This window comes from Cryptomeria japonica, chromosome 2, assembly GCF_030272615.1.
Source record: "Cryptomeria japonica chromosome 2, Sugi_1.0, whole genome shotgun sequence".
NCBI lineage: Eukaryota > Viridiplantae > Streptophyta > Pinopsida > Cupressales > Cupressaceae > Cryptomeria > Cryptomeria japonica.
The window spans coordinates 559,346,767-559,367,049 of record NC_081406.1 but is presented as its reverse complement, the minus strand read 5'-3'; positions in this window follow the sequence as shown (position 1 = coordinate 559,367,049).

The following is a 20,283-nucleotide window of genomic DNA, read 5'->3' as shown; positions in this document are numbered from 1 at the left end:
CCTTCTAATTTCAAGTAGATATTGCTATCTTCATTTGTTCTTTCAAATCCAATCTTCACAAGATGGGAGTGCAAGTGTTCATAGCATACTCTAGGTGCCTGCTTCAGTCCATACAAGGCTTTATGTAGCCTACACACCATGTCACTATCTTCTGATAGGGAAAACCCATCTGGCTGCTCTATATACACCTCCTCTTCAAGAATTCCATTTAGGAATGCAGATTTTACATCCATTTGGTATACCTTGAATCCTTTAAAAGCTGCATATGCAAGAAGCATACGAACTCCTTCCAGTCTGGCTACTGGGGCAAAGGTTTCTCCATAGTCTTCTCCTTCTTCTTGAGCATATCCTTTACATAATATTTTGGCTTTGTTCCTTACCATCGTGCCATCCTCATTCAGCATGTTTCTGAAAACCCATTTGGTACCAATGACATTTTTATGCTCCGGCCTGGGTACCAAAGACCATGTACCGTTCTTCTCTATCTGTTCAAGTTCCTCCTCCATTGCCTTGATCCAATCTTCATCTTTATGTGCCTCTTTGAATGATTTACTCTCAAATTCAAAGATCATACAAGAATTCTCTCTAACCTTTCTTCTTGTAAGGATTCCTGCATCCTTATCTCCTATGATCTGCTTTGGATCATGATTTAGTTTGACATATCGAGGAATTCTCTTGACCGATTCCTCCTACTTTTCTTCTTCATCCTCGTCTTCATCAGCATCAACATCTACCGGTGTAGGAACACTGTTACCGGTACTTGGCTGATTATCAACCGGTTCCCATAAGGTTACCACCGGCTCATCTCTTACTTGCTTAATGCTGGTTTCCTTAGGTTTTCCAGAATTTTCATCAACTCTAACATTGATGCTTTCAACAATCTCTGAGTCCTATTGTTGAAACATTTGAGAGCTTTGCTCTTGGTGGAATATCCTAGGAATATTCCTTCATCACATTTTGCATCGAACTTGCTTTGATGTCCACTTCTATTGATATGACATTTGCTACCAAACATTCTAAAGTAGCTTACCATTGGTGTCTTACCAGTCCAATACTCATAAGGAGTCTTATCCTTTCCTTTCTTGATGAGTACCTGGTTCATTGTGTATACTGCAGTGCTCACCGCTTCTCTCCAAAAGGTGTGAGCAACTTTTCCTTGGATCAACATAGTTCTAGTTGCTTCAACCACAATCCAGTTGTTTCTCTCTGCTAAGCCATTCTGCTATGGATTCTGGGGGGCAGACAGTTGCCTCTTGATGCCATTCTCTTCACAATATTTGTTGAATTCATCAGAAGTGAATTCCCCTCCTTGATCAGTTCTAAGGCATTTGATTCTTCTACCACTTTCCTTTTCTACCAATGCTCTGAAAACTTTGAACTTTCCAAAGGCTTCAAACTTGTCCTTCAAGAATGTGACCCACATCATTCTTGAGCAATCATTTGTAAGAATCATAAAATACCTATCTCCCTGCACACTCCTAGTTTTCATAGGACCACACAAATTAGTATGCACAAGATCAAGTAAATTGTCTGTTGTGAAAGATTTACCTTTGAAAGTTGAGGAAGACATTTTCCCCAGTTGACATTCTCTACACAAAGGATTTTTCGGTTTGCTCAGCACCAGCAATCCTCTGACTGCCTTGGTCTTACTAGCCTTCACAATGTTATCAAAGTTTACATGGCAGAGTCTCCTATGCCATATCTAACTATCATCAAATTTAGCCATAAGACATGTACTTACATTTGCATTCAGCTGAAATAAGTTACCTTTGGTCTGCATACCGGTGGCCATCAATTCACCATTCTTTCCTTTGATTTTGCACGCTCCATTTTTGAATTCCAGAGTGAGTCCACTATCATTCAGCTGGGCAACACTCAATAGATTGTGTCTAAGACCTTCCACCCAATACACATTGTCAACACTGCTCTTTCCATTCAGAGAGATGGACCCTCTTCCTTTAGCCATACATGGTGCATCATCACCAAAGTGAACCACACCACCATCATATTCTTCCAAAGATAGAAACTTGCTCCGGTCACTAGTCATATGGTGAGAACAACCACTATCAATAATCCACTCATTGGAATTATCAAAGCGGGAGACAAGAGCCTTCTTGTCTGACACATCTTCCTTTACTGCAACAAACACAATATCTTTATTCTCTTCATCTTCTAATTCCTCATCTGTGACACCTTCATCAACTGCAACAAAATAGTTTCTTCAGTTTCCTCCTTTGAATTTCTTGAACCTCTCTAGTTTGTCCTTGTTGTCACCATTAGGATAGTTTATAGCAATATGTCCTATCCGATTACAAGAAAAGCATTTCAATGGGAGCTTACCTCTGTATCTATCGGTTCCTTTAAGAAGTTTCTTGGCAAGAAGAGCTTCAAATTCCATTAGGATCTCCTCATCATCCATTTCTCTGCTCTGTCTTGGTTCACCACTGGTGCTTGCTTCTTTTCCTTTTCTGGATGGTATTGCAGAAGCTTTAAAAGATTATTCAATCTTTTGAACACTGCCATCAAAACTATTTAGCTCATAGGCTGTCAACTTTGCAATGATGGAGTCTAGGGATACCTTAGTCTTGTCTATTGATCTCAACTCCTTAATAGCAGCAACCCTTATTGCATAGACTGATAATGAGGATCTCAGAACTTTGCTTACCATAGTGGAATCTTCCATTTTACCACTTGCACTCTTGATATCTCTAGCAATAGTTTTGATCCTTATTCCATACTGTTGAATGGTCTCACCTTCAACCATCTGCATGTCTTCAAACTTCCCTCTAAGGCTTTCTTCATTAGCTTGTTTTACATGCTCATCACCGCCATAGATATTCTCAAGAGTGTCCCATACTTCTTTGGGATTATCTTTATCCTGGACATCAATAAACTCAATGTCAGATAAGCTGCTACTTAGAGCTTCCATGACTTGCCCATTCTCCTGTATTTCTCTCTTTTGATCATCGGTGAGAGTACCGGTAGGAATAAAAAAAATATTCTCAACATAGCTCCAGTGTTGAGCACCCATGCTTCTAATGTAAATCTTCATGTTGTCCTTCCAAATTTTGAAGTTATCTATGTTGAACTTTGGACCTTCTCTCTTCATCATTACAATAGGATCTTTCCCTCAAGTGGTTAAGCTTACAACACAGGGGACCTGGAGAACGCTCTGATACCAATTGATAACTTAATGATGAATAATAAGTACCAAACCGGTATTGAGAGTGGGGGGTGAATTAGTACAATCACAAAAACTTTTCCCGAACCAGTTTGACTACAAACACTGCAAATATCTGACAGACAGTAACACTGGTCTGAAACAAAATGCAACCGGTAAGGCTAGGAATGACTGTGACAAGCGTTGACCGGTTAATCACTTAGTTTTCCACCCAACTTAATACTACACTTCTATTTCACTCTTATGCATGAATAGGTAATCTACCATCAGAAATATAATAATAGCTAGCTCAGCATGATTTACCTTCAGACACAAATCACTTAAATCATCACATGAAAAATACTACACATGACACACAGATTTTTCATGTGGAAACCCAACTGGGAAAAACTACGGTGGGGATGAATACGCACAAGTTGCTTTTGAACTCTTTAGAAGTCCGCTATGTTAGGAGCCTAGTCCAGTTAAAGACTGTTACAATAGGTTCTGCTAGGAACCAATCCTATTAGGGATCACCTGGTTAAGGGATGGCTAAATACCCGGTTAAGGGTTAAACCCTGTTAGAGGTTACCTTGTTAGAGAATTTCAAGAACTCAATAAGTTTGAGTCATCCTGTTAAAGGATTTACAGCAAGTTTATTAAAGCTACCTGGTTAAGGGATTTTCTAACTATTGAAGTGGTTAAAGATCAACAGGTATTACAATGATCTGATAATAGCACTCAATGCCTAATGTAGATCCGCTTAAGTTCCTTCCTTCTACACACACACAATGTAGGAATCAATCGTCTTATCTCATCTGGTCTGGCAAGAATCACGTATCTTTTCACTTAGATACATACACACCATTTGCCAACAACCTCAGCATGAAACACAACATCGACCTTATAGGAAACGGATAGGTCGGTAGAATAAACCCTAAACCCTAAACATTTAGGTTAAGCAATTCAGGCAGTTCAATCCTGGCCATTGAACACTTTGCATTTGAATACAAAAGTCTTGAACATATCTCAAGACATTCTCCATCATTCATTCTTCACTGCTTTCATGGTGGCTTCTAACCCATCACATGTTCTCCACCATTTACAAAGACTTCGCATATTCCCGAGGTAGATAGGATCGATCTCCTTCATGCAAGATCCTTCACGCGCTCAAGCTGACGTGGCAAAACAATCGTATCTTCATTACGATGCTAACTCATCACACAGACTTGGAACACTTCAACCAGAAACCCTTAAGCTAAGACTACCAACCGGTAGTCATATCATGTTAAGTCTTTATAGAGAACATTCCATATGCCGGTTCACATTTCATCATACCGGTTCTCTTGGACAAACATACCACTTCACCTGTTGCTCAATATACCAGTTTATACCACTATACCGGTTCACTTTGCCAACTGTTTAGCTTCAATATACCTATTCACTTCTTTGCACATATATCGGTTCACCACATTGTACCGGTTCACATTTCAGCATATTGTCGGTTCACTTTCCAACATATTGACAACATATTGACATCAATGACAACATAATATCATCATGTCAACATACTCAGCACAAATGCCAACAGGAAAATCATCCCCTCGCATCCCAATACACTTGCAAACACACAACATATAAATAACGCATCGCAATAATAGGGAAAAGTGTCAGTCCATGATAAAGATCCTTAAAATAACATTATTCAGAAGCACTGAGATACTGCATAAAATCATACACCATATATCCAGATAAAACATGAAATAACATTGCAAAATATCCGAATCAAAGTACCATAATGTTCCACAGAACAGTCACTGAAGTAACTCAAAACATACAAAAGAGGTTGATCGAGGAGGGGTACTACAATGGACATCTATTATTAATGATTAAAATGCAACGTTGTCATTCAAAGTAGCCGATTTGACATAAAAAGTGAAAGACACAAGAAAAAACTAATTTCTTTAATAAGCATAGAGGAGTTCCCAAGCCTCTTTTACATAGTTTGTTGTTACTATTCTTGGAAAAATTGCTTCTATCAAGGTCGCCTCTATCAAGTTGAGGTCTTTTGCATCTTTTATCCTTGTCTCCTTTAGTTAGGTCTTTTGGTTGTTTGTGAGGGCTACAAACTGAGCTGGATCGATCACTTTTGTGAACACACAAAACACAAGGTCCCGCAAATTTTTCATTTGTATACTTAAAAATTCTTCTATCTAATTAGGTAATGTTTTTTAAATCAACCTTATACAAAGTAAATCCATTGCTTAACAAAATTCTAACAATATGCCTATAATCAATATATATCTCTTAGCATTGTATAAATTAGTTTTAAAACACTCTAAATATATAATTATATATATAATTACATGTATATCTATGTGTTCATATTAGTATATCCTCAAGCCCCAACCTTCAATATTCCTCTCTTCTTTAGTGACAAAGCTCTTTTTTATCATAATAGTTACAAATGACTCTAGAATAGGCACAAAAATTATGCAAATTCTGAGTGTATACCTTAAGCATAATAGATTCAGCCTTTAATGATATGCATAACTCACATAAGACACATATGAATAATTCCTGATGTTTAATCTGCAAAATAAAGTACAAGAATATCTATTAATCACTTAAGATATCACAAAATTCAAATGCATTGCTCCTCTTCATAATTTAATTTACAAGTTATGACAATATAATAAAAGTCTTACAACATCTACATTGGTCGCACGACTATAACCTATATCCATTACTTGTATATTATCATCAACTCTAGCCATATGAAACCCACCAAAAAAAAAAAAGTTATTATAGATCATTCCACTCATAAATAGATGACAAAATAAGATCTCAATTATACTACCATAGCTATTATATGCTAAATATTACAAACCAAATGCACCTTATCACAAATAACCCCAATTAAAAAAACCTACATATATACATATACTTAAACCTTCAATCTAATCTATACTTAAACCTTCAATCTGATCTCTACTTTTCCCAAATGAATACTTTGTTTTTACTTGTGGACTAATATACTAGTATGCCATTATGCTAAAAAATCTCCTTACCAACCCTAACATCCATCATGATATTGCATCATGATTGATTGTTGTTTAACATCAAATACAGTTGAATAATTGTGTTATTTACATGATAAAATTAATATGAGGAAAGATAGCTAATTATGAAATACTAAAAAGTGAGTAACAAGGTGACTACATATTCATGGAGATGATTACATGGTTTTAAGAAAGGCAAATTTTATTAATAAAAAAATAATAGCATGAAACTGAAAAGGACAAAGTTTTTTGTGTTTGACTAAGATTTGGTTTTCTAAGCTTTGATTACAAATTGATATGGTAGTACATTATTTGATGATATTGCCAAATATATTCAATTCTAAGCTTTAAATTCAGAAATTAGCTTTAATTTAATAGAAAATTTATGATAGAATTACTTGTCTTTAGATGCTCTAACTCTATGCAAGTCTTCAATCCGGTTTTCCTTCCCTTTATTCCTTGCACTTAACTATAAGAGGCTTTTTTTCCTTTTTCTTTTGGTTTATTTATTTTAAAATTCTATTTTTCTAAGATTAATTTATGATAAAGATTAATAATTAAGAAAAATAATAATTATTTAATGATGTTCATATGTGAATATAAAAAAAACTCATTATAAAATGTTATTTATTTGTAAATAATACATGTTATTCTATGTAGAAGCATTTATTTTGATTTATTTTAAACTAATCTTTTGTATTTTATTTTATTTTACTTATTATTATAGTATTTTATTTTTCTTTTGATGAAATAAAATATTTCTTAGACTATTTTTTTTTGTTGCCACAGGGTATCCCCACGACCCAACCCAACACCTATTTGGGGCGAACTAAGGCAAGACTAGTCCCTGGGATGGGCCCAACAACCCTCTTGCTAGACCCATCAGGTAAGTACAAGGCCTCAGAGTCAAACCTGGAACCAATGGGGATCAAACCCAAGGCCCAAGCCAACTATGCTACCTCGTTGGACTATATTTCTTAGACTATTATTACTAGTGTATCTATATATGTAAAGTACATCTAGAGATATCTTTGATTGAAATCTAACCTTTTTTTTAATTAATTTTATGTGTTTACTAATAATATAATAAAATCTATATAGAATTGGTAATTTGCACAATCTCTCCTCATAAATTTGAATAGAATTTTTTTAATTTAATATATAAATTTTGTCTTACATAAAGGAACTAATATTTGTGCTTTCTTTTAAATTAAAAAAAAATAGCTCAATCACACTCTAAAATAAAAAGAAGAAGTATATACAACACTTTTTAAATGGCACAAAATTATATGGCTCTTTAAAAACTCTTACATGGAGAAGTAAAAAAAATTGGAAGTATTCTTTTTCACCCCCATACGATCCCGAAAAACTCAAATTTGTATGCTAAATCATATTATAATTTAAATAATTCAAAACAACTTTAATTAATTTAAATTGATGTATAGATTTATTTGTGCTTGTGAATGCCTAAATGAGATGTCATTTTGAAGGAAAGCAAATGTGATTGAACAAAAGTCCATGTAAATGAAAACCCTGCACTAAATAGATGATTTGGATGGAGTATGGACATCCATTATTAATGATTAAAATGCAACATTGTCATTCAAAGTAGCCAATTTGACGTAAAAAGTGAAAGACATGAGAAAAAACTAATTTCTTTAATAAGCATAAAATAGATTTGGCAAAAATGTTTTTAAAAAATTATAACAAATACAATTAGCATGCATAAAGCCAATGCAAAACCCAATTTGCCAAGCATCTCTTTCTTGTGGCATCGATTAGGATCTCAATTACAACATCAATTGGGGAGAATGTGGAAAATGCAAAAGAATGGGAAATTGTAGAGAAGAGTCATATATTTGGAATTAACTGCAACACTACTATGTCCATTGTAATTCTTGGGAATATCTTGTGCAAACACACTATCCATAAGGCTTTTGATGTTTTGTTGATAATTTTCAAAGCTTCTCTACATGAAAACCACAAAAGAACCATGAATTTAAACAATTTTGTTGGCTTTTCTAAAATTTGAAAACCATGCCCATCAAATCGTCTAAAATAAAGAATTTAACTTTAACCAATTAATATCATTAAATTGAAATCTTGAATTAATTAACAACAAATTTCGTACATTACTATTCTTTGTTCAACACATATATGATTCTACCTTGGCTACAAAAATCTTGAATGAAAATTAATGTCACACCCATCAAAAATAACAAACTAAGCACCAAAAAAAATATCAACCTCTAATTCCTAATTATAAATTTAATCTCTTTCATGTTGCAGATACATGAAATGTTGAACTAAGATTTGCAAGGTACAAATTAGTGAGTGTTGCAAAACTTACAAGTCTTGTTAAGGTTGCATGCATCACTCCAATTATAATTTTTTCAATTCTTTATCACCAAATGGGTTCACTCTATAGGTTCATTCATCATGCTACAAGCAGAGACAAGCTCATGAAAAATACAAAATTTGAGTGAAATATATTGTAGACACCTAAAATTGTCCTGTCTAATTAAATAAATATTTTTATTTATTTAATTATTTTAGCCTAATTCTTCTATAAATTAAATGAATCTTTATTTATTTAAATAATTCATTGTAAAGCGGAAAATCGAACCCTAGGTGTTCCCCCCCACTCCAAGGAGAGAGAAAGGAGGTCACTAGGGTTGACGGTTTTCACTTAGGAGAGACTTTACATTCAAAAGAGGGGTTGAAAATCACAAGATCCAATCCCACACAATGCAAGATTGAATTCTAAATGAGTTTCAAGGGTTGAGACAACAAGGATACCCTCTTTTGTAAAGAATGTAGATAGAAGGATTGAACTAGTAGTGTATATAAAAGTAAGAAAGATTCGCTTGTAGACGGAGATAAGGACACAGGATGAAGCTACGGACTTGAAATTAGCAGTAAAATGTCGAGACGATGCCGTCCTGCAAGTTTGAACGAAAGTTGACAGGACGATGGCGCCCGGAGTGCACACGGTCCTCCGAAAAATCCGCGAAATGAAGGGGGATCTGTTCGTCTTCACAAGGATTCCAGATCTTCAATTACAGCCGCGTACTTGCAACCTTGTTGTAAGAATGTTTGTATTCTCACATGCGAAGGTGTAATGATGTTGTATGTTATATGTTGTAGGTGATCTCCTCTTCAATGGTTGAATCCTTGTCTTGAATGCAACACCTAGCCTTGAATGGAGACCTAGAATGCTCAATTGCTTGAAGGAATGCTTGAATGCTTGAATGCTTGAATGTTTGAATGTTTGAATGTTTGAATGTCACTTCTGCCTCTTGCACACATATATCTTTCCTCCTCTTTTCTGGGAGGGGAAATGTAGTTTATATACTTGTCAATTAGGGTTAGGAGACTGATTTTTCCGACCTTAGGCCGACCTAGGAGCATTATTTTCCAAATTGCCAACTTGAAAACCCGATGCCCAACAAGAGACCGAGCCCAAAATAGGGCCAGGGACCAGGGCGCTGGGCGCCATGGTCCCACCTCCCGGGACAACAGGGTGCAAGGAGGATCAGGCCAAGGTGCAAAAAGATGTAGTTTTTGATGTCGCAAGCAGGTTTCAGGGTCTCCATTCAGGTTCAACGTTGAGCCGCCATCATGAAGACCCAAATGCAGTCAAAATTGCAAGTGTCGCAATTTTACGATGCTACATTCATTTATCCTCTTCTAGCCTTATTTCTCATTTAAATAAATAATTTTATTTATTTAAATTATCCTTCTCCTAAATTAAATAAATATTTTATTTATTTAATTGATCCCACTTCTTCTATTAATTAAATAAATCTTTATTTATTTAATTAATTCATTAGCCTTTTCTACCCATGACACATGTCACTCATCTCTTAATTCCTACACTACCTACCCTCTCATTTTTTTCTTATTTCTTTTACCTACCCTCTAATCCTAGCCGACCATCTATCTTTTACACCTCTTAATCTTATCCCCCATTTCCTAAAGTGTCTTCTATATAAGGAGATGCTTCCTTCATTATCTAATCTCCTAAGCATCCTAAGCATTTTATTCAGCCTCAACTACGCATTCAAACTTTCATATGCAATCAAGCCTACTTGCAATCACATTTCCGTTCTTTGTTGAGCTCTTGTGCACACATAAAATCTGAGAGCAAATATATCAAGCAAGATCAATGGAGATAGGAAGAATGGAGATTCAAACCCTATTGGACATGTGATGGTATAATCTTTGTGATTTTGTTGATTTGCATTGTCTTAGGTAATCTTCATATGTTATGGTGGATCTTTGTTGTTGTTAGGCTAGAGTTTTGTGGTTGAATCTATTTAGTCTTTCAATATTGTTGTTTCCATTTTTACCATTAACATTTCGCCACGCCCGATGGGACTCTTGTCCCTTTTGCATTTAACATCTTGGTTGCAGATTTTATGCTTTTGAAGTTGCAGATCTGACATTTCTGACAACATTTCGACATTTTCACGTCTACATCTTCTAGAACCACGTTTTTGTTTTTTCTGCCGCGTCTATGACCTCTGAAATCGCATCTATGTTTCCAACAGTATTTTACATTTTTCATATTACAAAGCCACGTCTGTGTTCCTGAATCACGTTTGTGAACCTTTTAACCACGTCTGTGTTGCAGATTTGCGTTTGTGTTTCGGAATTGCGTCTATGGGGTTTAAAGTCACCTCTGTGTCGCAGAATCGCGTCTGTGTGGGATCTAATCGCGTCTATGTTTGGTTCTTGTAGTTTTGGTTTTTGTTTCAGTTTTTAGAGCTTCATTTCATCATTTTGATTTCAGATTTGGTTTATTCGAGCTAATATCTTGTGATCTAGCTAACAAATTGGTGCATCTTGTCCTTGAAGTGAATCGCATTGTCGAAGGCCCCTTTTTCACAAAGTCTTTTGGATCTAAAATTTCCCTAACTTGTGTGCTTGCAGGAGGGGTATTATTGCAAAAACTACTGACAAATCTTTGTTTTAGAATTTTGGCAAGGGTTTTCTTTTGATCTTCATTGGGTGCCTTGTTTTCATAGACTAGCAAACACTTCAATTGGTGCACTAAAATTGAACCAGTGTCTTTTGTGTCTTGGGCAATAGGCTCTTTTGTGATTATCTTTAGAGGGTCTCCCCGTGTGGTCACTAGGACTAATAGTGAGGAGGGAATGACCCAAGTGGTAGCGAGGAAAACCCACCTCTTCCGAACCACTATAAATAACTATATCCCTGGTGAAAGCCATGGGTAACGTGTGTTGATTAGTTCATACTGACACTATGTCTCCCCATAAACCTGTTTGATCAAATTTATTTGATCAGTAGTAGGGCCTAACCCCTATCGGCTGGGATCCTTCTATATTTACAGAGCTGAAAGTACCGCATGTATGGCCACACGAGCGGATGCCCTTACTAGCACCTTTTTTTTTAGAAATCCAAAATCCTTCTAGTTGTTGGGGCAGGAGGTCGGACCTCTGGAGCAGCCCACACACATATAGTTCTTAGTAGAGATACAAAGTTCACCACGGGGAGTTTTCATGGAGACTGGTGCTTGGCTGCCCCAGAGAAGTGAGTGCCAAGGGTGGAGCCAGTGGAGTCAAGCATCTAAGTATCCGCTTTGAATAGCGTAGCCTCGGGGGAAACCCCATGTGGGATCAACAACTATTGTCCTAGCCAACCATAAGAATTGTGCTTGTCTTTTTTTAAACATTCAAACATTCAAGATCAAACATCAAAAAATTGTATCTTTTGTGTCTTCAAGTGTATGCAAAACATATTTACATCAAACAACACACTTTTCTTTGAGTCATTTTGAGTCCAAACACTTGTAAACATTGAGTCCTCATCAACATTGTGTCCTCTTGTCATGAAAAACAGTAAAAAAAAATTCAGATTTGGTCACAACAAACAACTTCACAAATTGGAAAAATTGCACTCAGATTCTGGAAACACGTCTTTGTCTGACAGAAACACGTTTGTGTCCTATAACCGTGTTTTTGTAGGATAGAAACATGTTTGTGTTATCATAGCAAACTGCATTCACAAAATTATCATAAGCACGCCTGTGCAATATCTAATTACGTTCTATGTTGGGTAACAATGTCTGCGAAGTATACAGGCACGTCTATGTTTAGTATTGGAAAAACTTACAGTCCAACAAACAAGAGCAATCAGTTTCAGAATTCTTGAGCTTCCTAGGTTATTTTTCCTTTTGAGCAATCAGTCTATGTTCAGTGTTGTCATTGATGCCAACCGGTATAGCATGTTACCGGTATAGATTGTCAACCAGTGAGTAATGAATGTCAATCGGTGAGTGATGTGTTGGCAGTATGTTGTTGCCAACCAGTAAGCATGTGACGAGTAAGAAAGCATGGTTGGACTAATGAAGAATGTGCAGGCAATCGGTATGCAAAGTTTGTTTGTTCTCATATAGTAGGACTCTCACCAGATGAAGTAGTTGTCACCAAATGAAGAGAAGAATGACATAAAGTGTGCTGCCCCAAGTTAGCAAGGAAGACATATGGGAAGGTTACCGGGTCATATGTCTAGTTGATGATGTATCTACTCAAGTCCAAGAAAGTCATATGAGTACAATACCAAAAGTAGAGAGAGCAATGTAATGTCAACCAGATCCCACCAGTTGTTGGCCGACAAAGGATAAGGATCCACTCCCACTGAGTATTGGTACGTTAAATGCATCAGTCCATCTACTCCCACCGGTTAGTGGTAATACTTATCTTATCTCACAACATGCATGGAATGCATCATAACCCTCTGAGATAGACAGTCAAAGAAGTTAAAGGCAGGTGGTTGAAGGCCTATACCAGATGACCTAAGTGAAACATAAAGATGCCTCAGGTGTATGATATCAGAGATATGCACCGGATCAACAAGAGAAGGCAAGATGAGCTACCAGGACAGAAGAGGAAGAGTAAGTAGTGATGAGTTTGCCACTTTGGCAAACTGGTTGAGATGATGTCTGGGCTAATGAAGAGAAAGGAAAGTTTTAGCATTACAAACAGAGTGTACAACCAGGATGCAGATGGATATTTATGTTATCGTGGTTGGTGATAGTTGGAGATTGATGGCATGATGTTCTCATGGGTGTTACCGGTATGTAGATAGGAGTACTATCAACCGATAAACAAGAACAAAGTCGTGTTCATGCAACTGGTACAGACAACTAGAGAAGATTCAGGTGTTGCGGTTCAGAGTCTATATTCATAACATTGGCATGAGTCTGTGATTGAAACCGCATCAATTTTGGTGAGCAGGAGAGCACTTTAATAATTGATTGAGATAAACTCTGTGAAGAAGAATGAACACCGGTCTAGTATGCAGGTAAGGCAACTGGTAAACTAACAAAGAGACAAAGTGAAGGACTCTCTTCATACGGAGATGTGCACAGTGAAGTGATGAACTCTGAACCGAGAGCAGCCTAGGCCATCATGACCTAATCGACAGAATGGTGGAGTGCATGGCATGAAGGTTAACCAGTTAATGTAACTGGTAAGGAAAGATGAATTGATAGTATAGGGTGAATACCGGTAGAGTGTTGTTATTCGATGACTCATTCTAAATCGACACAGTCAACTGAGGTGGATGCCAACAGAGTTGACATGTTTTCTCTAGGTGGCAAACGTGCAGTTGTAGATGAAGGGTACGTTGGTGAAATAGTTGCCGACTAAGTCTGTGTTTAATGTAGTCGACAAAATTCACGGGTGAGCTATAGAGGATTGCGGCTCAAATCAGATCGAAGGATGACTCTTGGTGAGTTGATCAAAGCAAGATATCTGATCATCTTGTCAATCTGGATAAGGAATTTGTTGGTTCATTTATTGTGATTGACTAAAGTAGGGCCATGTTTGCTAAATTTAGTAAACGTGTAATGGAAGAAAAGATTTGGCGATGTTGTCTGATTTGTTATAGATTGTCAACTCTAGGAACAAGATTAGATATGATTTGATACGGTTCGTGGTCGGTGGAGGAAACCCTAGCGCACCAAGTTTTTGTTTCTACTTTGGCGGGAAAGCACAAATATAAATATGCACACCAATGATCTAGGTTGGTGATACCGGGTGTAGTAGAATAGAGCGTGAGTGTGCATCAGAGAGTTAATCAGTCATAGATTTCATCGAAGAACATTGAAGTGACCGAGTGCTTGAAGAGAGAATCGATAGGAAGGCTTAAATCAGTAAGCAAAGTAACCAATAGCCATGTACATGGTCTTACAGTTTATCCAATCGACAGAATCTAAACTGGTATGTCAGCAACAATGAGTAAAAGATACAGAGAGAGAGAGTGAGAAGATGTTTGGTGAGGCAGAGGCTGAGCAAAAGAGGAATTAGGAAGAGTGAACAGAACCAACAGAGTGAATAGAACCGGCAGTGATGAGAAGCAAAGAATCAAAGAGGAGTTGAACCGACAGGGTGAAGTGTATACAGAGGTTACAAAACTCATTTGTAACAAGGTGCTTACTCTGTATTGAATATATTATTCATTTCAATCACTGAGTTGGTGCTCGGTGCGGGGGTTGGTGCTCCTTGGGTTGGTGCCCTAAATCAGTAGGGGTTGGTGCTCCTTGGGTTGGTGCCCTAAATCAGTACGGGTTGGTGCTACTTGGGTTGGTGCCCTAAATCAGTAGGGGTTGGTGCTCCTTTGGGTTGGTGCCCATAAATCAATAGGGGTTGATTCTCCTTGGGTTGGTTCCCTAAATATTGTAATATGGTTTTTTCATTGTGAGGTTGGATTGGAGCAGTAGACTCTAGCAACATTTCTCACCAAGGTTTTTCCCACTTTGGGTTTTCCTCATATATCTGGTGTTATGTGATGTACCTTTGCGTGTGTTTTTTTATGATCATCTCTTTTATTTATCTCACCGGTATACTTAGTCTTGAAATTGCTAACCGATACACATAGTCAAGCTTAAAAGGCTTAAGGTTGTTAATAACCACCGATTCACCCCCCTCTTAGTGGTATCTTTTGTTCTACACTCTAACCATGAGTTGAGGTTGGATTAACCATTAATGGTTAGGAAGACTTTGAAGGTTAACTTGTTGAGGACACAAAGCCTTCAATGCATTTCAAAGACTTTGAGGCATTTTTGAGAAGTGGTCCTTGTTTGGGAATGTGCAAATGTTTAAGAAAATGGATTAGGCTAATTAGGAGGATTAGAAGAGTCTAGAAGGGGTTTATGCATGCAAGTGGCTTTGTTAGGAGAATACAAGTGGGAAGTATTTTCTAATTTATTTTTGAAATAAAGTGATATATTCCAAAAAGTTGGATGATAACTTGCAATTGGGGGGATATTTAAATAAATTTATTTAAATTAGAAGGAGATTTTTAATTAAATGTGAATTTAATTAAAGGGGAAAGGGGTTTTAATTAAATGAAGTGATTTATTTAATTAAAAGCTAGAAAGTGGCTAGATGGATTTAATTAAATAAATTGAATAATTTATTTAACCAAATAGATGAAAGTGGGGGAATTAATTAAATATAATTTAATTAATAGAGGAATGTGGTTTTGATGAATTAAATAAATATTAAATATTTATTTAACTAGATGGTCAGATTTATACATCTACAGATATAACCCTAAAGTAGCTAATAATTATAATATATTATTGGCATAATAATTTAGATTTCTACAATAAATGAAAAATGTTGGCGAATCTGATCCAATCATGTATCGAATATTGTGGTGAATCTTTGAGTTAAAAAAATTAATAAAATAAATTCTCTAGTGATTTAAATAACACTAAAATAACTTTGTAAAAATGTGGTGATTTGGGTCACCTTAAAAGTTGAAATTATTAGCCAAATTTTGATTCCCAAATTTCAAAAAATAGCCAATTGGCGAATATTAGCCACTAAAAAAAACATTGACCACAACATTCATTTTAAGTTGCATAGAAGTAGATTCTTTTGTAGGTATCACCATGTCATGTCCTCTTTGGTCTTAGGTTCTATTGAAGGGGCTTTATATTCTCCACAAAGGAAGGCATAAAATCTAATGATCCCTAATCATCTTCTAAGAGTACATGTTTGGGTGAAGGGGTATCTTAAGGAGGAGATGGTGTATCTATTAGAATTGAAGAAGGAATTGAGGAATTTAGAGACTAAGATTCAAGTTTAGTTTACAAACAAATTTGTAAGTTCTTATCAGCTTCCAAAGTATACATCTCATTTTCATAAATAAACTTAAGTCTGCAATGAAGAGTTAAAGGAACTGCTTGCATATAATGAATTTAATGTCTTCCTAGAAGAAGGTTATATGTAAGAGTATTGGGCATGACATGGATAGGTGTAGGTAAAATAGCAATACCTACCTTAATAGGCAAGGTTTTAACCCTAGTGACTATCTACCAACATTATCAAAGACAAATAGAAAGAGAATCGAGTTAAATTAGAAAAGTATCCACATTGATTTTTCATAATAATTCAATGCTACACACATTAAGACCAAATCCATTGTCTAATAAACTTCATCTTATGGCAATACCATTAATAATAAAAATAATCATAAGAGGATCATATTGGTTTTGAATCTCTACAGGAGGCAACTCATGTTGACAGAACACCATATTAGCCTCAGTTGCATGCATACATTCCAATAAGGAAGTCATATCATTAGGTCTTGGAGAAGTTTGAGCATCAATCTTCTTTAAGGAATCTTGTAGCATTCCATGATATGTGGGTGAAGTTTGAATTATCTCCCAAAGGGATATCTTGGCAAGAGTAGCATAGAGTTGTTCAACATAATCATATTCCTTTTCAATATGTAGAGGAAGACAAGGTGTAAGAGGAAGCACTAGTTGAGAAGTAGGAAGAGAAGAAGGAATGACTGGTACAAGGTGAGGTTGTCTATTGTTTCTTGTGTTATATGTGTGAGCAACTACATTGTAACTTTGTTGAGTGATTTGTTTTGCATAATCCAAGGGGCTTTTATGAATTCTACCACCTTTAACAACAATCACTAGTTTGTTTTGAGATTGAGGGACATCAGAAAGAAGATGCACAACAATCTTAGGTTTCTCAAATTCATGTTTATAACCAGACACATGTATCATGTTGATAAACTTTTAGCAAAAGGATGGTTTAAGAGTCATAGAGGAATACTCAATAGAGAAAAATTCATCAAGGGTTTCATCCAACATATCAAAGTCGTCACTACTAAATGACTCATCGAAGGCATGAAAGTTTTGTAAAAAGAGATCCAACATTGTTGAACCACTTTCTCCAAGAGGGGGATGAACCAAACTAGTCATATACTCAACTAGGACCAAACCCTCTTTTAAATAAACATTGGAATACAAACCACTAAAGGGGTGATATGCTTGACTATATCATATCTAAGAGAGTTAAGAAATCCTTAAGGGCTCTATTCCTTTGTTGCTCTGAAAGTGTAAACTAATTAATATCTAAACTTGTATAAAAAAACATAAAATTGATTGAACTATTTGATACAGAAATTGAAACTACTATACAAGTACAAAAGTGAAATGGGAACTTTGAAATGCACTTGTGCCTAAAAATTGAGCTCAAACTAAGAGGTCATTGTTGCTAGGTGCCTCTGTTTAATTGATGAATCTCTGAGTATTAGAATTTTGAGACTTTGTACCTTCTTCCAACCAAATTTGAGCTAGAATTGGGAGGTAAGGACACTAGGCACCCTTGTCCTAAGGGTTGGGGATGCTAGATGCCCTGGTTCAGATGATTCCCGATAAAATTTGGATAAGTTCTTTGTCTTTGGGTCCTGGGCACTATCATATCTTTTGTCTCCATCAAAAACTTGTAGCTGAACCTGGAAAACAAAGAAGAGGTGTGGTTGTGGCTATGTAGGAGTTTGCCTTAGTCAACCTCCTATTCTAGTGATTTCAACCTCCACAAATAGTCAAATATTGAATATGAAATAATGTGTTTACTCTCAAATATTAATTGTATATAAGTTTGTTGTGAGCTAAGATGCATAGAAGTAAACTAGAGTCCTCCTTACATGTGTTAGACAAAACCCTAAATAAAATGATTGAATGTAGAATATAAACTAATTCAAGAATGTATGAATCACATAACTTGAATTATAAAACAAATATCTGAAGCTTAATTGCATAAATATGAGAACATGAAATTATAACCAACCCCTTAGGGAGAGGTGCAAGCCAATCATTAGTCAATTATTCTCTATCATCCTCCAACATCTCTTGAAGCTTCCATCATGATGAATAAATTTGAATGTATTTTTCCTTGAATTGTAGATCTGGAACTTCGCATAAGGCAAGACTTTCACATCATAAGGATATCATAATTTCTCCTCTTCAATTTTTTTTTATTCTACAAATAATAAAAATGACTTGCTTAGATATGATTTACTAACCTTAAATTGATAAAAGGATGATTTAGAATCATTATTTTTTTCATTGAAGACAGTTTCTAAAATGTTAAGACTAACTATTTAACCTCCCAAAATTTTAACCAAAAAATGTCACTCATTGAAGCTAGGCAACATTGACTCAACAAAATAGGCCCAAAATTTTAGGGTTGTGAGATAATAGGATCTTGATTACTGATGTAGAGTAGGTCACAAAATTCACAAAACTATAGGAAACAATCACCTACAAAGGCATGTGTGACCCTTAAATGGAGATCTTTCTCCCAACTCACCTACAAGGCTTCCTATCAATAGGTTAGTTTGATACAATCTTGGTGTAGGCTTCCAAATGATTCAATACCTCAAGGGTAGGATTTTAAAACATCTTTGGGAATCAAGAAAAACACCTTCCATGCACTGGTATAGGCCTCTAGCAAGTTCCATGGTGGGTTGCTTCATAACTAGACTAAATTCCTAGTAGCCCTACTTAGAGGGTTTTTCCCACTTATCTTTTTGTATGGATGGTTTCAAGACAAAACAAGGGCATTTATGAATACTCTTTTGGCTCATCTACAACATATCAACATGGATCTAGGGGTTGTTTCAAAAATAATACCTCTTTTTTGGGCTGGTAGTCTGTCAATTAGACCTAATTAGACCACTTTTCTAAAGCAAGTGCCAAAGATTCAAATGCCAAATCCAAAAACCCAACTTCACAAGCTTAGACACATCACATAGGGTCCAAATATGCAGTTTACAACTCCTAATTTCACTATCCAAGTGTAAAACCACAAACCCTCACTTCTACCTATGCTCACTTGGCCTAACACATAGAGATGCTAGGCTACTTTTGCCTCAAAAGTGCTCCAAACTTCACTTCCTGCAAAAATTATTTAAAACCCACCTGGAATACCCCTAGCCCATCTATTCCACCAATTTAGATCATTCACAAAGGTGGAATGGAGGTTTTATTTACATTTTTTTCTTCAAACCCTTGAATTTCTAGACAGTTGTCAGAAAAACGTCTACAAAATGGTCAAAACTATGAAATTGGATGAAACTGGTGCCAAATGAAAGGGGACTTAAATCAATTTCAAATGCATCTAGTATGAGAGCGCAATTCGTTCGTATAGGGAAGCACTAAACGCTGCAACGAGACTGTTACTGGGAAAATATGGAAATAACAATCATTAAAATAACCATAACCCCCTCAAATCTTAACCAAATTTGATGCCACCAGATGCAAAAGAAAGGTAATTCAATACCAATTCAGATTGCAGAAAATTGAAATGCTTTATTAATTGTTTCTTCTTCAAACTTCGTCAAATCCACCAACCAACTGTTTAGGTCAATGGAACAAGGATTGTATATGTTCTTACAACCTTTCCCAATGGTTGGTAACCATATTTTGAATTGCAATTAACAAAAAAAAACCTTTGGCCTTTGATGACAACATTGACAACAAGTGTAACTTTTGCAACTTTGCACATTATGATATTCCTATGATCTAATGACTTAACCTATACTCCTAACAACAAAAAATGGTCTAATAAGACCTTATTACATGATCAAAACAAGAACACAAAGTGTTTTTCACAAAATGGCCTCCTTGAGGCATGAATTTGAGTAGGTGCTCCTGCACCAATTCTAGAACTATAATTTATATGAAAAAATATAATATTGAAGTTGGGGAAATTTTATTTT